This window comes from Phyllobates terribilis, unplaced genomic scaffold (assembly GCF_046119375.1).
Source record: "Phyllobates terribilis strain yellow unplaced genomic scaffold, ASM4611937v1 Scaffold_3__8_contigs__length_932513732, whole genome shotgun sequence".
Classification (NCBI taxonomy): Eukaryota; Metazoa; Chordata; class Amphibia; order Anura; family Dendrobatidae; genus Phyllobates; species Phyllobates terribilis.
The window spans coordinates 847032852-847049124 of NW_027362763.1; the positions used below are offsets into that span (position 1 = coordinate 847032852).

The 16273-nt window shown below is 45.4% G+C and overlaps 1 protein-coding gene across 1 annotated transcript in view; it reads right to left on the reverse strand.

The window, feature by feature from the left end:
• Positions 1–16273, reverse strand: part of ACSS1 (acyl-CoA synthetase short chain family member 1) — a 151627-nt gene that overhangs the window by 117429 nt on the left and 17925 nt on the right. The gene's annotated exons all lie outside the window — the stretch shown is intronic.

The following is a 16273-nucleotide window of genomic DNA, read 5'->3' on the forward strand; positions in this document are numbered from 1 at the left end:
CACTACATGTTATATGGTAGGAACATAAAAGTAAGTTATATGAATGGCGCAATGAGCAGTAGACATAAGCCGGCTAGCATTGTGTGGTCTCCATAATGGGTATTACATGGAAAAGGAGTCATTCACAGTGATTTATAACATAATGCTTTTATATTGTCACATTTCCTATGGTTTATGCCCAATAAATACTGCATAGAAGTCCTATACTATTTAGAACAAACACGCTCATGAAAATATTCATAAAAAAACATCACGAGCAGGACTCTATTTGTATCTTCCCTTAATAGGGAACCTGAAATTGGACTCATCTTGCCATGGGAGTATGAAATAATGACGCGACTGGCATGCTGACAGATTTATACCAAACAAGAAGCGACCCATTGATCAAGCAGAGTCAGACAAAGACAAGAGTCCCAGCAGACATTTTTACCCATACCCGGCTATTTTTGAAGCTATGACTTCTATTCATGATATACAGGGGGTTTTTTTAAGTGACTTTTCTTTTCTTTTTTTTGTCTTGTGGTATTTGTTGCTATTTTTTTCTCCAAATTCTGCAAAATGGCGCACAAAGTTCAAGAATTTTGCGCAAAGTCAAAAAAATGGTCATTATTTTTGTCTTTAATCCTTGAATCCAAGTTCTTAATGCAAAAAGTTGCACAGATATTGCACCAAAAATGTAGGCATAGATAAAACCAATTCAGTGTAAGACTTTTGAAAATGGCACAAATAATGAATCAGGTGAAAACATCCAGAAGCCCTAAACTTCACCCACAGTGGCAAACATAAAAGAAAGGCGAACACATAATATAGACTTTAAAAGAGGTGGAAATTAAAGGAAAAATTAGACGCAAATGAAAAACAGGCAAAAAATACCAAGAACGAGACTAAACAAAAGCCCCAATTGTAATAATGAATCGAACCCTATGTCACTTCTGAAATGCCATATTGTAATGCGGAATCTTATTGCCTGAGATTAGGGTAGTAATAATTCTGCTGAGAGTTTAAAGGGGTTATCCGAGAATTCATTTTTTTGTGTACGGTAGTTGCTCACTACTAGAGATGAGCGTTGTTCTACTCGAACTGTTCGCCAATCTCAAATTCGAGCTGTTTTGGGCGGTGTTCGAGCCGTTCGGCGAACACGAACAATTTGAGAAAAATTCGGCTGTTCGATAACTGTTCGTGCACCAAAATCATAGCTGGATTTTTTCTCAGTAATGATGAAAATTAATGTTAATACGCAGTTTGAGTGTACAGCGGGGTGGGGGGAGGGGCAGGGTATGGATCTCTGCAGGAACAATGAAGATCTCCATTTTTTTTTCTCTTTCCCGCATTTACAGTGGGGAGGTGCAATCTGTCAGCCTATCAGCAGCGCACACACGGAGCGAAGTGCTTTTTTTCACACAAGCAAGGGCATGTGTCATTGGCAGTGTATGTCACATGTCCTTGCCCTATAAGACCAAGCCATTTTCCCCGTCGCCACCATTTTCTCACTGCTGCAGCTGCGTGTTAGACGGCACCGCTGTTGCTGTGTGCGCTATACCTTGTTAATTTAAAGCCAATTTTCGCACAAATATACAGATAGCTTGGGAGTAGGGAATAGTTGTGATTGCAGTCCTTTTAAGGACTAGGTTACAGCATTTCCTACGACTTTTATCAGGCGGGTCTGTGCTCTTAAATAGATAGGTTGTGGGAGTAAAGACATTGTAATTGGAGTCCTTTTCAGGACTAGGTTACATCAGTTCCTATCAGTTTTTGCCAGGCAGGTCTGTGCCAGTGCTGTGCAAGTTTTTTTCACAGCATTTGGCTGAATCTAGCAAAGCTAATCCTTTTTGGCCTATTGCAGAGTGTGTTAGTCAGTGGAGTAGCCTATCTGTGTTGCAAGATATACCACCTGTGTATAGAATACCAATTTTTTTACTGCACCTAGTGAAGTAAAATCTTTTGGGCATAGCATCATTCTATTAGTCCATCTATACTGACCTCCATTAGGTTGCAAACTGAATCTAATTTTTTTCTGCATCTAGCTCTGAAAAAATATTGGGCTTCTAGCTGTGTGTGGGTCTTGTTCTATTAATCCATCTATACTGACCTCCATCAGGTTGCAAACTGAATATAATTTTTTTCTGCATCTAGCTCTGAAAAAATATTGGGCTTCTAGCGGTGTGTGGGTCTTGTTCTATTAATCCATCTATACTGACCTCCATCAGGTTGCAAACTGAATATAATTTTTTTCTGCATCTACCTCTGAAAAAATATTGGGCTTCTAGCTGTGTGTGGGTCTTGTTCTATTAATCCATCTATACTGACCTCCATCAGGTTGCAAACTGAATATAATTTTTTTCTGCATCTAGCTCTGAAAAAATATTTGGCCTTCTAGCAGTGTGTGGGACTTGTTCTATTAGTCCACCTATACTGACCTCCATCAGGTTGCAAACTGAATATATTTTTTTCTGCATCTACCTCTGAAAAAATAATAGGCTTCTAGCTGTGTGTGGGACTTGTTGTATTAGTCCATCTATACTGACCTCCATCAGGTTGCAAACTGAATATATTTTTTTCTGCATCTACCTCTGAAAAAATATTGGGCTTCTAGCTGTGTGTGGGTCTTGTTCTATTAATCCATCTATACAGACCTCCATCAGGTTGCAAACTGAATATAATTTTTTTCTGCATCTAGCTCTGAAAAAATATTTGGCCTTCTAGTAGTGTGTGGGACTTTCTCTGTTAGTCCATCTATACTGACCTCCATCAGGTTGCAAACTGAATATATTTTTTTCTGCATCTACCTCTGAAAAAATATTGGGCTTCTAGCTGTGTGTGGGTCTTGTTCTATTAATCCATCTATACTGACCTCCATCAGGTTGCAAACTGAATATAATTTTTTTCTGCATCTAGCTCTGAAAAAATATTTGGCCTTCTAGTAGTGTGTCGGACTTTCTCTATTAGTCCATCTATACTGACCTCCATCAGGTTGCAAATTAAAAATAATTTTTATCTGCATCTACAGTACCTCTGAAAAAATATTTGGGCTTCTAGCTGTGTGTGGGACTTGTTGTATTAGTCCATCTATACTGACCTCCATCAGGTTGCAAACTGAATATATTTTTTTCTGCATCTACCTCTGAAAAAATATTGGGCTTCTAGCTGTGTGTGGGACTTGTTGTATTAGTCCATCTATACTGACCTCCATCAGGTTGCAAACTGAATATATTTTTTTCTGCATCTACCTCTGAAAAAATATTGGGCTTCTAGCTGTGTGTGGGTCTTGTTCTATTAATCCATCTATACAGACCTCCATCAGGTTGCAAACTGAATATAATTTTTTTCTGCATCTAGCTCTGAAAAAATATTTGGCCTTCTAGTAGTGTGTGGGACTTTCTCTGTTAGTCCATCTATACTGACCTCCATCAGGTTGCAAACTGAATATATTTTTTTCTGCATCTACCTCTGAAAAAATATTGGGCTTCTAGCTGTGTGTGGGTCTTGTTCTATTAATCCATCTATACTGACCTCCATCAGGTTGCAAACTGAATATAATTTTTTTCTGCATCTAGCTCTGAAAAAATATTTGGCCTTCTAGTAGTGTGTGGGACTTTCTCTGTTAGTCCATCTATACTGACCTCCATCAGGTTGCAAACTGAATATATTTTTTTCTGCATCTACCTCTGAAAAAATATTGGGCTTCTAGCTGTGTGTGGGTCTTGTTCTATTAATCCATCTATACTGACCTCCATCAGGTTGCAAACTGAATATAATTTTTTTCTGCATCTAGCTCTGAAAAAATATTTGGCCTTCTAGTAGTGTGTCGGACTTTCTCTATTAGTCCATCTATACTGACCTCCATCAGGTTGCAAATTAAAAATAATTTTTATCTGCATCTACAGTACCTCTGAAAAAATATTTGGGCTTCTAGCTGTGTGTGGGACTTGTTGTATTAGTCCATCTATACTGACCTCCATCAGGTTGCAAACTGAATATATTTTTTTCTGCATCTACCTCTGAAAAAATATTGGGCTTCTAGCTGTGTGTGGGACTTGTTGTATTAGTCCATCTATACTGACCTCCATCAGGTTGCAAACTGAATATATGTTTTTCTGCATCTACCTCTGAAAAAATATTGGGCTTCTAGCTGTGTGTGGGTCTTGTTCTATTAATCCATCTATACAGACCTCCATCAGGTTGCAAACTGAATATAATTTTTTTCTGCATCTAGCTCTGAAAAAATATTTGGCCTTCTAGTAGTGTGTGGGAGTTTCTCTGTTAGTCCATCTATACTGACCTCCATCAGGTTGCAAATTAAAAATAATTTATATCTGCATCTAGCTCTGAAAAAATATTTGGCCTTCTAGCAGTGTGTGGGACTTTCTCTGTTAGTCCATCTATACTGACCTCCATCAGGTTGCAAACTGAATATATTTTTTTCTGCATCTACCTCTGAAAAAATATTGGGCTTCTAGCTGTGTGTGGGACTTGTTGTATTAGTCCATCTATACTGACCTCCATCAGGTTGCAAATTGAATATAATTTTTTTCTGCATCTAACCCAGCCAATAGTTTTGGCCTAATACCACAGTTTGGCCACTCAGCTCTGCTCGGTTACCATCCATTGTTTTTTTGTGCAAACAACTCCAGAGTTGTGAATTAGTTAACCACCAAAATGAGTGGAAAAAGGCCTGCTGCTGGTGGAAAGGGGAATAGGCGTGTTGGGAAGGGGAAAAAAGGTTGTGTCCGTGGGGTAGGTGTTAAAGCAACAGTAACATCTGCAGAAGAAAGACCATCTTCCAGCCAAACTAAAATGTCTACTTCTTTTAGCGGACAATGTGATAAGATCCCTTTCTTACGGCCACGCCAATCGCTACAAATTCCAGATGAGGCACAAAAACAGCAGGTGCTTCAACGGATATCAAGTGCTCCTTTAAGTGGGCTCTCCTCCACATCAACTTCAACATCACAAATACTCCAGTCCTCAAAGGTGTCACCCAAATCGCACTTGCTTCCTCACAGCTACCAAATCTCCAGCTGCCCGTCTGAGTATGAGGTAGAACAGATGGTTGAGTCTGCAGAGCTGTTTACTCATACTATAGCCTGGGAATCAGAGGTCGACTCCAGCGCTTCTGTGAATCCAGACGAGGAAATGATCTGCACTGATGCCCAGAATCTTTATGAGTCGGATCCAGGACCAGATTCAGAAGGTTCTGACCATAATGTAGACCCTCATTCCCAAACTGTAACTCCTGTTGGTGGAGACAATGAGGAAGACGATGATAAGACTCAAATACCTGATTGGAGCGACAACTTTAGTTTTTTGTCAGGGCAGGAACAGGTTGGCTCTGAGGACGACGGGTGTGATAACACACAGGGTGATGATGATGAGGTTGGAGATCCCACTTACTGTCAACCCACAGTCAGCCAAGAGATGAGGTCAGCAGAGGAGGTGGAGGAAGATGCTAGTGACGACGAGGTCAGGTTGCGCCTTCCTGGACAGAGACGTAGTACTGGAAGCACGTCAACAACTGCATCCTCAAACACAACTCTGCCTCTCACCACAAGTCGTGGTGGCTCTTCAGGTCGCATGGGTGCTAAGCCTTGCATAGCCTGGGCATTTTTTCAGATCGATAAAGATGACCCAACTCGTGTTATCTGTAACATTTGTCAGCAAAAGCTAAGTAGAGGCCAAAAAATACATAGTTTGAGTATTTCATGCATGAACCGGCACATGGACATGAAGCATAAGTTGCAGTGGGAAGCTCAGTGTGCTACAATGCGGCCTAGCCGGCCGGGCCAACCACCGTCTGCCATATCTTGTGCATCCGCGGCCTCTTCATCCTCTGTGACTGGGGGGACAGCAGTCACACCTGTTTTGGGGCGCAGACCTGCCACCTCTTTACCCGCAACAGCCAGCGTGATTGGCAGGTCATCATTTTCTTTGGAGGTGGTAACACCAGCTGGTGTTGAGCGCTGTCCGACATCGATAGCACCACCTTTGGATCAAGGCAACCTAACATGTCCGCCTGCATCTTCCTCACAGACCGGCAGTTTGCCGGGGACACCCTTATCAACCCCGTCTAAGCACAATAGCCAGCCCTCGGTCCCTCAGATGTGGACAAGTAAAAGACCATTTCCTCCTAGCCATGAGAAAGCTAAGAGGTTGAATTTCACCATCTGCAAGCTCTTGGCTACAGAAATGCTGCCTTTCCGCCTGGTGGACACAGAGGATTTTCGAGACCTTATGTCCGTCGCAGTGCCCCAGTACCAGATGCCCAGTCGGCACTACTTCTCAAAGAAAGGTGTGCCTGCGCTCCACCAGCATGTTGCACACAACATCACCGCTTCTTTGAGAAACTCTGTGTGTGACAGGGTGCATTTCACCACAGACACTTGGACGAGTAGGCATGGACAGGGGCGTTACATGTCGCTGACTGGGCACTGGGTAACTATGGTGACAGCAGGACAAGGGGCTGCTGTCCAAGTCTTGCCGTCCCCACGAGTTGTGCGTCAATCCTCTTTATGTCAAAGTTCCTCCACTGCTTCTGCCTCCTCAACCTCCTCTCGGTCTTCCACCTGCACCCAAAGCCTGTCTGGTCATGCCACAAGCTTTCTAACTGCGCAGAAGGGATCCTGCACACCTCCTTACTATGCTGGCAGTAGGGCTCAACGTCATCAGGCGGTTTTTACTTTGAAATGTCTGGGAAATGTGAGTCACACAGCTGAGGAGTTGTGGTCAGCTCTGGAGAACCAATTTCATGAATGGCTGTCTCCACTGGACCTGAAACCAGGGAAGGCCGTGTGCGACAATGCTGCAAACCTGGGTGCGGCCCTTCGCCGGGGCAATGTCACACACGTGCCTTGTATGGCTCACGTGTTGAACCTGGTTGTCCAGCAATTTTTAGCCCACTATCCCAGACTAGATGGCCTTCTGCAGAGGGCACGGTCGCTGTGTGCTCACTTCCGCCTTTCGCATCCCGGAGCTCAGCGACTTACATCTCTACAGAAGTCGTTGGGCCTGCCACTTCACCGGCTAAAATGCGATGTGCCTACCCGGTGGAATTCAACTCTGCACATGTTGCAGCGACTGTGGCAGCACCGACAAGTCCTGGTGCAATACGTTCTGACGTATAGCCTGGGCCAACGAGATCCAGAGGTGGGGCAAATCACGCTGGAGGAGTGGTCTCAGATCAGGGACCTATGCACCCTTCTGCACAGTTTTGAAATGGCGACGAAGATGTTTAGTGCTGATGATGCCATTATCAGCATGACTATTCCGCTGATTTACATGCTGGAGCACATGTTAAACAGAATTCGGAGTCAGGTGGTGGCACAAGAGGAGGTGGAGGAAGTAGAGGAGGAGGAGTTGTATGCGGAAGGGCTAACATCTGCAAGGTCCAGACGGTTGGCAGCACCAAGGCGGCAGGCATGTGAGGGTGGGGGAGATGGTTTTACCAGGGCGCATGGTAGCAGCCAAACTAGTGAGGAAGGTGCAGGAGCCCAGGAAGAAGTGGAGGACGAACTGATGGAAGACTCATCAGATGAGGGAGACCTTGATCACATTTCTGTTGTGCGAGGTTGGGGGGAGAGGACAGAGGAAGGAAGCATGATTGTTACCTCGCCACCAACACAACAGGGACTTGGTGCTCCTGGATGCGCAACACACATGAGTGCCTTCTTGCTGCACTACCTGCAACATGACCCTCGAATTGTGAGAATTAGAAATAATCCTGACTACTGGGTTGCCACACTGTTAGATCCCCGGTACAAAAGTAAATTTGCCGAAATTATTCCTGCCATAGAAAGGGATGCACGCATGCAGGAGTATCAGCAGAGACTGTTGCAGAATCTTACAGTTTGCACGTAGTGAATCTCACAGTTCCAACTTGCCAACCGTGGGACCGTCAAGTGTTCAGCACTCAAACCGTAACAGAACCACAGTATCTGCTGGTAACATCAATTTTGCGGAATCATTTCACCAATTTTTTAGCCCATCCTTTGCAAGGCCACAGGAGACAAGAAGTCTGACACATAGTCAACGCCTAGAGACGATGGTACAGGAGTATCTCCAAGTAAACATTGAAGCCACGACTGTGTCACTGGACCCTTGCTCTTTTTGGGCTTCCAATCTGGATAAATGGCCGGAGCTAGCCACTTACGCCTTGGAGATCTTGTCATGCCCCGCAGCCAGCGTTCTGTCTGAACGTGTGTTTAGCGCTGCTGGTGGTGTGCTGACAGATAAGCGCACGCGGCTCTCCACTGATAATGTAGACAGACTCACGTTCATAAAGATGAACAAATCATGGATCCGAAACGACTTTTCTACCCCTGTGTCATCCTGGGGAGAGTAAAAGCTTGATGATTGGTTAAAATCACCCTACCAACCGTTTTAAGCTTTCAAATTACTAATCATGTTTATCTGTATCTTGACTGGAAAATAATTTGGGCTTTGTAGCAGTGTGCAGCACTGATCCTATTAGGCCATCTATAATAAGCTCCACCAGATTTAAAATTAAAAATAATTTTTAGCTGCATCTAGCCCGGAAAATAATTTTGGGGCTCCGAGATGCGCAAGACACATAAGTGCCTTCTTGCTGCACTACCTGCAGCATGACCCTCATATTGTCAGAATTCGAAGTAATCATGACTACTGTGTTGCCACACTCTTAGATCCCCCAAACTTTTCGATCAACCTTTTCATTTTAATAAAGACCAAAAAAATGGTCATTTTTGAAATTATAAGCATTAGCAGGTTGTTAGAAACTGAAATCAAACAGTTTTCAACTCAAAACTTTATTCTAGGTGATGTTACATTTTCACATAGGACCCCTTGTTCGAAAGGAGCTTCTGAACTCTCTCGTCCATTGAATTTGTCAGGTTTTGGATGGTTTCTGCTTCAATTGTTTTGCATGAGGACAGAATACCCTCCCAGAGCTGTTGCTTAGATGTGAACTGCCTCCCGCCATCATAGACACTCCTTTTAATGATGCTCCAAAGGTTCTGAATGGGGTAGAGGTCAGGGGAGCATGGGGGTCACACCATAAGTTTGTCCCCTTTTATGCCCATATCAGCCAGAGATGCAGATGTTTTATGTGCAGCATGAGATGGTGCATTATCATGCAGAAAAATGATCTTGCTGTGAAATACACGGTTCTTCTTCTTGAACCATGGCAGGAAGTGCTGTTTGAGAAAATCCACATACATTATGGAGTTCATCTTTAGCGCCTTCAGGGATCCTAAAGGGGCCGACAATCTCTCTCCCCATGATTCCAGCCCAAAACATTACTCCACCTCCTCCTTGTTGGCGCTGTAGCCGTGTTTGCGTGGGGTGTCCATCAACCAGCCATCCTCCACTCCATCCATCTGGACCATCGAGCGCTGCACGGCACTCATCCGTGAACAAAACAGTTTTGAAATCAGTCTTCATGTAATGTTTGGCCCACTGGAGCCGTTTCTGCTTGTGTGAAGTGGATAGAGGAGGTCGACAGGATGGCGTATGCACAGCTGCAAACCTCTGAAGGACCCTGCATCTTGTTGTTCGGGGGACGTTGGAGGCACAAGCAGCTTCAAAAACTTGTCTGCTGCTATGACAAGGCTTTTTTGCCGCTGCTCTTTCAACCTGACGTAATTGCCTGTAGGAAAGAGTCCTCAATTTGCCCTTATCAGCACGCACACGTGTGTACTGTGAATCAGCTACATACTTCTTGATTGCCAAGACACTTCATCCTGATCATCGCACAATGTTGATTGTAGTCATGCCTTGACCTAAACACTCCACAATTTGTTGCTTCTCAGCAGCCGACACATCCTTTTTCTTTCCCATTTTGGCAGAAAATGTAGGCTGCTTAATAATGTGAGAGAGCCTTCTTAAGTAGTCTTGCCTTTCATTGGACACACCTGCCAAACTAATTAGCACAGGTGTCTGCAATTGCTTACAGTGATATAAAGAGCCCTGACACACATCACCATCAATGAGTTTAACTGACAAACAAACAAATTCTTCCCTTATCACTCCTAAACACTTTTTGCATAATAATTTGGAACGCAGTGTACATGTGCTTTTCCACAAAACACCAGTGGTTTACGTAGTGAATCTTACAGTTCTAACTTGCCAACCATGGTCTGTATGGAATTGTTCAATAAAGGGCCCAAAATTAAGATAACATAGATGGGAGAGGTCTCTATGAATAGGAATTCCTAAGTATTTGATACCCTGTGAGGGCCAGGCAAAGGGAAAGTTGGACTGGATGGAATCCTATATGGATTTGGGGAGGGAGACATCGAGGGCCTCAGACTTCGCTGCATTGATTTTAAAATTTTACCATGTAACAAAGTGATCTATTTCAGCCATAACAGCAGGGATGGATATATGTGATTGAGTGATATATACTAGGACATCATCAGCAAATAGAGAGCACTTGTACTCGGTGCCTCCCACCTCAATCCACCTAATATTGGGGTTATGGCGAATTGATGAGAGCAGGTGCTCCGTCACTAGGATGTATAAGAGAGGGGACAGAGGACATCCCTGCCTTGTCCCATTGGTGATTGTGAAAGGTGATGAAAATGTTCTGACGCACCCCCTGGGCCTTGGGACACCCGGAGCCGGACCCTTTTTGGTGGATGCTGGTGGTTGTAGTCTTCGTGGCGGCGACCCGGTTCCGTGGCTCAGGGCGGTCAAACCAGTGGCGGAACTATTTATGTGGTTTTGATGTTTAAATGTCCGACTACGCCACCCGTGGATTGCGGTCAGAGTGAACCGCCGCTACAGGGCAGACCGCTGAGGCTGGTGTTGTGGGTGCAGCAGAGCGTAGCATAACTCCCCACGGGAGGAGTATAGCCTCAGGGCAGTGTATGCGGAGGATGGGGGTGATGGTGCAGGGCAGCAGCAGTAACGACACGGAGTCAGTGATGCAGTCCAGGGCCTTTACTCACAGTTCTTATTATCCAGACCACGTCTGCAGGTAACGGCTGCCCACGTCGTACTGTGCTCACCAGGTGAGGGGCTCAGACAACTCCCAGATAACTTTGGAGCACTTCACAGGACCCCCTTTGTGTGTCCTTTGTCTGGCCTTTCTTGCCAACACTTCTGTCCGGCTGCCTCGGGCCTCCTCTTGGTAAACTTGGCGCCAGTTTCCCTGACCCTATGTGGTGCCTTCCTAGCGGGTGTAGCGAGGGGCTGCGCCACATAAAATGTCAGAGCCTCCGGTTTCTAGCTGAGGGTCGTTTCCTGCCTCCACTAGTTCGGGGACCGGTCTCCCCCTTTGGCCTGACCCCTCCACGCAGGTGGATTCGGGCGTGCGGTGGCGACTCGCCCGTCCGCACCCCTGGGATCCCTTCATTCCTCGTTCCTGGAGCCTTCTCCGCTCATCTTCCTTCCTTCTCCCTCTTCCAGGCCTGGGCCTCTGTTACTAGGCCCGCCTCCGGAGCAGAGCTCATGCAGAGCCCCTGCTCCCTGCCACTTCTGCTCAGACTTCTCTGCACTGAACTAAGATGGTGCCCACCTTTTATACTCCCTTCTCAATGCACCCAGGAACTGCTTCCTCCCTGCTCCTGCACTACAGGGTTCCCCTTCCTCAGTGTTCCCTCCCCCCACTCCAGCCAGGGACAGGGACTGTCGTGCCCATCTCAGGGGCATATTGGTCGCCCTGCCCCACGGCAATGTGGTGTAATGCATGCAGGTGTCGGGTCCTGATCCACACTCCATCCTTACCTGAGAGTGAGATATCACACCTCTGGGTGAGGTGCAATACGTCTGTAGCAACCGAGCCCTCAGGGTGCTACAGTTCCATTTATCTTCAGCCTAGGTGACGTATTGCGATACAGGGCCGTGATTTTGGCTATAAAAGGGTCCCCTAGACCCCTACCCCAAGCTTTTTAAGAGAATCATATATGGCGTGCCAGGAGACTCTATGGAATGCTTTCTCAGCATCCAACGAGAGTATCTAATTACAAATTTTTAACTGCATCTAGCCCAGGAAATACTTTGTGCCTAGTAGCAGTGTCTGCTAGTCAGCGGATTATCCCGGCTGTTAAGCAAGCTACACCACCTGTAGTTTAGACACTTAATTTTTTCAAAGGAAATGCTTCGGGACCATGGGATACTTAGTGAAGAGCATCAAGAGGCACCCCAAGGCATAGGGGCTGGGACTGGCAGTAGGATGCCTTGCGGTGGACAGCCGAGCTCGATCCTTATAAAAGCTTTTTAACTGCAGCAGCTTTAGTGGACGCTACTGGAGCTGGAATTACCGCGGCTGCTGGCATGAGACTTGCCCTCCAATAGATCCTTGTAAATGGATTTAAAGTGTATTCATTCAAATTAGAGAGACAATTTAAATTAAAAAGCTTAGAGCTGCCTCCACCACAGGGGGGCTCGCTCGACCCACCAGCGGACAGGCACCAGTATTGGGAGAGGGGGGCTGGCCGTCAGGGTTCACCGCGGCTCTGGCACAAACCCGGCGACACGGAGGTGGCACGGGCAGGAGCGGACTGGCCGTGTCGGCTTCTCACTTTTTGGATTTTAGAAGGGCATGACATGCCTATATCTGTGTCTCCCCCTCCTTTTACTCCTCCACCTCTTTTATTTTCGCATGACTATATGTACTTGTCACTTTTCCATGTGTTAGTTATGTCTTCTGAGCAGTTTGTCAGCTTTTGGACACCTTTGAAGGTGTTTTCTATGTGTTTCTATGTGTTTTTGTTTGCCTGCCATTGGTTTTAACGGTGTTCGAAGGTGTTCGACGAACAGTTCGACGAACAGTTCGGCGAACACACGGGTGTTCGACGAACCGAACCGAACTCGAACACTACGGGGGTGACTCAACACTACTCACTACCTGCTTGTTCTGCTCGGCACTGATCTCTGCCGGCTCACAGTGGTCACGGAAAGGTCCTGCTGGAGATTCCCAGGTTTCCGTTGACGTCATGTTGACAAAGCAGCATCTTCTTTTCCGATCTCCTCTGTTGACAGGGCTTCACTGCAGACATCATGCTGATTGACAGCTGACTCTCCGCCTACTAACTGCAGGGAGCCGGCTGTCAATCTATATGACATCTGCAGTGAAGCCCTGTCGACAGAGGAGATCAGAAGAGAAGGTGCTGCCCTGCTAACGAGAGGTGAAATGAATCAAGAGAATCGCCACCTGAGCCGCAACAGATAGGCCCTAGTCAGAACAGGGAGGTAGTTATCAACTACCTGCCTGTTAGTTTTTAGCCCTATATACAAAAATAATACAAGTCCTGGATAACCTCTTTAAACCTTTAAGTATTGGTAAAGTTTTCTTCTTCCATAAATATTCTTGCCTTTAAAGGTACTTCAAATCTAATGAGCTCCATTAAAAGCAATGACGTCTTTGTCAATGCCTATTTGGATCCATTGGAAACTGGATCTATGGCAGCATCATGGCTCAGCTTTAACTCATCAGTTAGAAATATGTCCACAATGTTCATAATGTGCCTACAGATACACAAGAAAATAGTTTCTTCCAGTCCTTTGACATGATTTCACACTAAGCATGTATTTTATTGCAAAGGTTTCATTAGTAATTGCTTAACATCTTTACAAACTAAGGTAATGCAGTAAGTAAGGCATAAATAGGGGGTGCCTTATGAGAAACATGTTTGTGGATTAGAAGTGCAGAAAAAAGTTAGGCATATTTCCAAAAGTCCATTCTGGAGTTTAATATGATTGGCTGGTTCCCTCCAGCTCACTCCTGGTTGCTTCTATAAGCCGCTTGTTGTTGGTCCATAACATTCCACAATGCCCGCTGGGGTCTCCAACAGGTCATGTTGTCGTTCTGGCAAGCGGCCTGTTGAGCCATGGCAACCCAACCATCTGCCAATCATGCAAGACCCAGGAAAGCAGACACAGCCATTTTCAGCAACTGCAGAACCCAGACGATCTCTCGCACCATACATTTTCAGAAACTGACTTTGGAAAAAAGGAAAACTTCATACTGTTCAGTCCAAAGAATTTTCTATGGAATTTCCTTTGACAACAGGAAGGACTAATGATTTAGAAAGAGTTTATTTTCCAAGTAGCTTCAATAACAATTATCAAGAAGACAAAAAAAGTCATTATTTTGCTGTTATTAAAAAACATCAGAAGTGTTTGAAAGTGATTTTGCAAATAATTTATGAATTTCAGGTGCTTTTACACCGTACTGTCAGTTATTCTGGTGGGATACCCTGGAAGGATTTCATGGCATGTGCCTCCCACACATACCTCCAAGATAGGCCAACGCTCTGGCATTCAGTGGTATATCTCATCCATAGGCCAGCATGGATATATTGGCTGTTTATACAGTACTAGATGGTGGCCCGATTCTAACGCATCGGGTATTCTAGAATATGCATGTGGCCGACCGGGCGCGACTAATCAGCGAAGCAGTGTTTAAATGGGCTGTGCACTACTTTAAATTAACCCCCCAATGTATCCCCCCGGGGTCCCTAATGAATTTTGTAATTACGTCATGTTGTCAATACTGCTTGTGACAACATCGCTGACCACGAGGCAAGTGTGAAGGGAGGACCGGGGAGCGAGGCCGCCAGTCGGGGTACTTCTGCTGCGAGCAGCCGGGAGATGACCGGCTAGCACCGGTCATCTCCCGGCTGAGTCGCCGCTGATCTCCCGACGGTAGCCTGCGCGTTTCAAATCCGGCGCCAATTCTGGCCGCGACCAATCAGAGAAGCGGTGCTTTAAATTTCGCGCCAATATCGCTTATTGGTCGCGGCCGGGCGGGTGCGACCAATCAGCGAAGCGTGTTTCAAATCCGGCGCCAATTCGCAGCCGGACTGCGCTCGTTGCTGATTGGTGGCGGCCGCGACCAATCAGGACAGCGGTGTTTTAAATTTCGCGGCAATATCGCTGATTGGTCGCGGCCAGCGAACCGTGTTAGTGAGGACCAGGGAGCGGCGCTGCCTGTGCGGGTACTTCTGCTGCGAGCAGCTGGGAGATGACCGGCCCGGCTAGCGCCGGACATTTCCCGGCTGCATCGCTGCTAACCTCCGTGCGGCAGATGAGCCGCTAACGGCCACCACCTTGTTCTGAAATCCCGCGTCACTGATTGGCTGCGGCCAGACCAATCAGCGACGCGGGATTTCCTGGACGGACAGACAGACGGGATAAGCCGATTATATAGTAGATATGTTGTTTGCTGTATGCCCCTATATGAAATAGTGTAATAGATTGTGGTATTCTATGCAGCAGAAAAAAGATATACAAAAGTATAGCTACTAATAGAGCTTCTTGTAGAACGGCGCTTCATTCCTTCATTGCTTAACACCATGATTAAAGATGCTTCACAGACCAGAAACGCGCCTGTGGTCCAAATTGCAGCCTATTGTGGTTGTTATCACTATTTTAATTATACGTCAATAAAAGAAGATTTTCCGTCTGGAATTTTCTCTTGTTATCTCCATTCCTTGTTACGCTTTTCTGATTTTTTGCTTGATGTAAAAGCCTGCACTAACTTCAGTAAAATATCTTCAGTGCCGAAAAAAAATATGGGTAGTGGGGTAAAACTGTATCCTCCTTTTCTGGGGTGAAAAAAAATTGGAGGTGTTTGGCCTGAATTTTGGTCGATTTTTGTCGAAACTGGAGGAGAACCTTAAATCCTGGGACCAGGGAGTGTTTTCCTGGTTTGGACGGGTTAATATCCTTAATATGACAGTATTAACCAGACTTCTTTATCTCTTACAAACCATTCCGATTTACATTCCCTCCTCCTTCTGGTTCAACATCCAACACAAATTTAGCCAATTTATCTGGTCTAAAGGCAGACCGAGGATTTGTAACAGTGTTCTGGTTCAAAATATAATGGGGGTATAGGTTTACCTGATTATCACAAATGCTATTTTGCGTCCACTCATGCTAGGATCCCAGATCTTCTATACTGCAGAGAATCTAAACTAAGGGTACGCAGGGTCCATGAGATTTGTCCTGTGTCGGTATCTACTTTACCCTGGACATGGAATGGTCTGGCTAAGAATAACATTTTAACTCCATATAGTCTTAATCAAATGCTCAAAACTATTCATATTCCCAGCATAAAGAGCATTCTAATTGACTCAAAAAGGCCTATGATTCCAATAACAGATAATCCGAGTTTTCCACCAGGGTCCTCCACAAACCTTTTTTTAGATAGCTCCAAGAAAAAATCCTTGCGCCTCAGTCGGGTGGCAATGGGAGGAATTCTACTTCGCCTCTCGGACATATTAGGTGACCGTACTCCAAAAACATGATTCAATTTTGAATAAGCTCAACTTAGACACTACGTTTCTACTCTTAC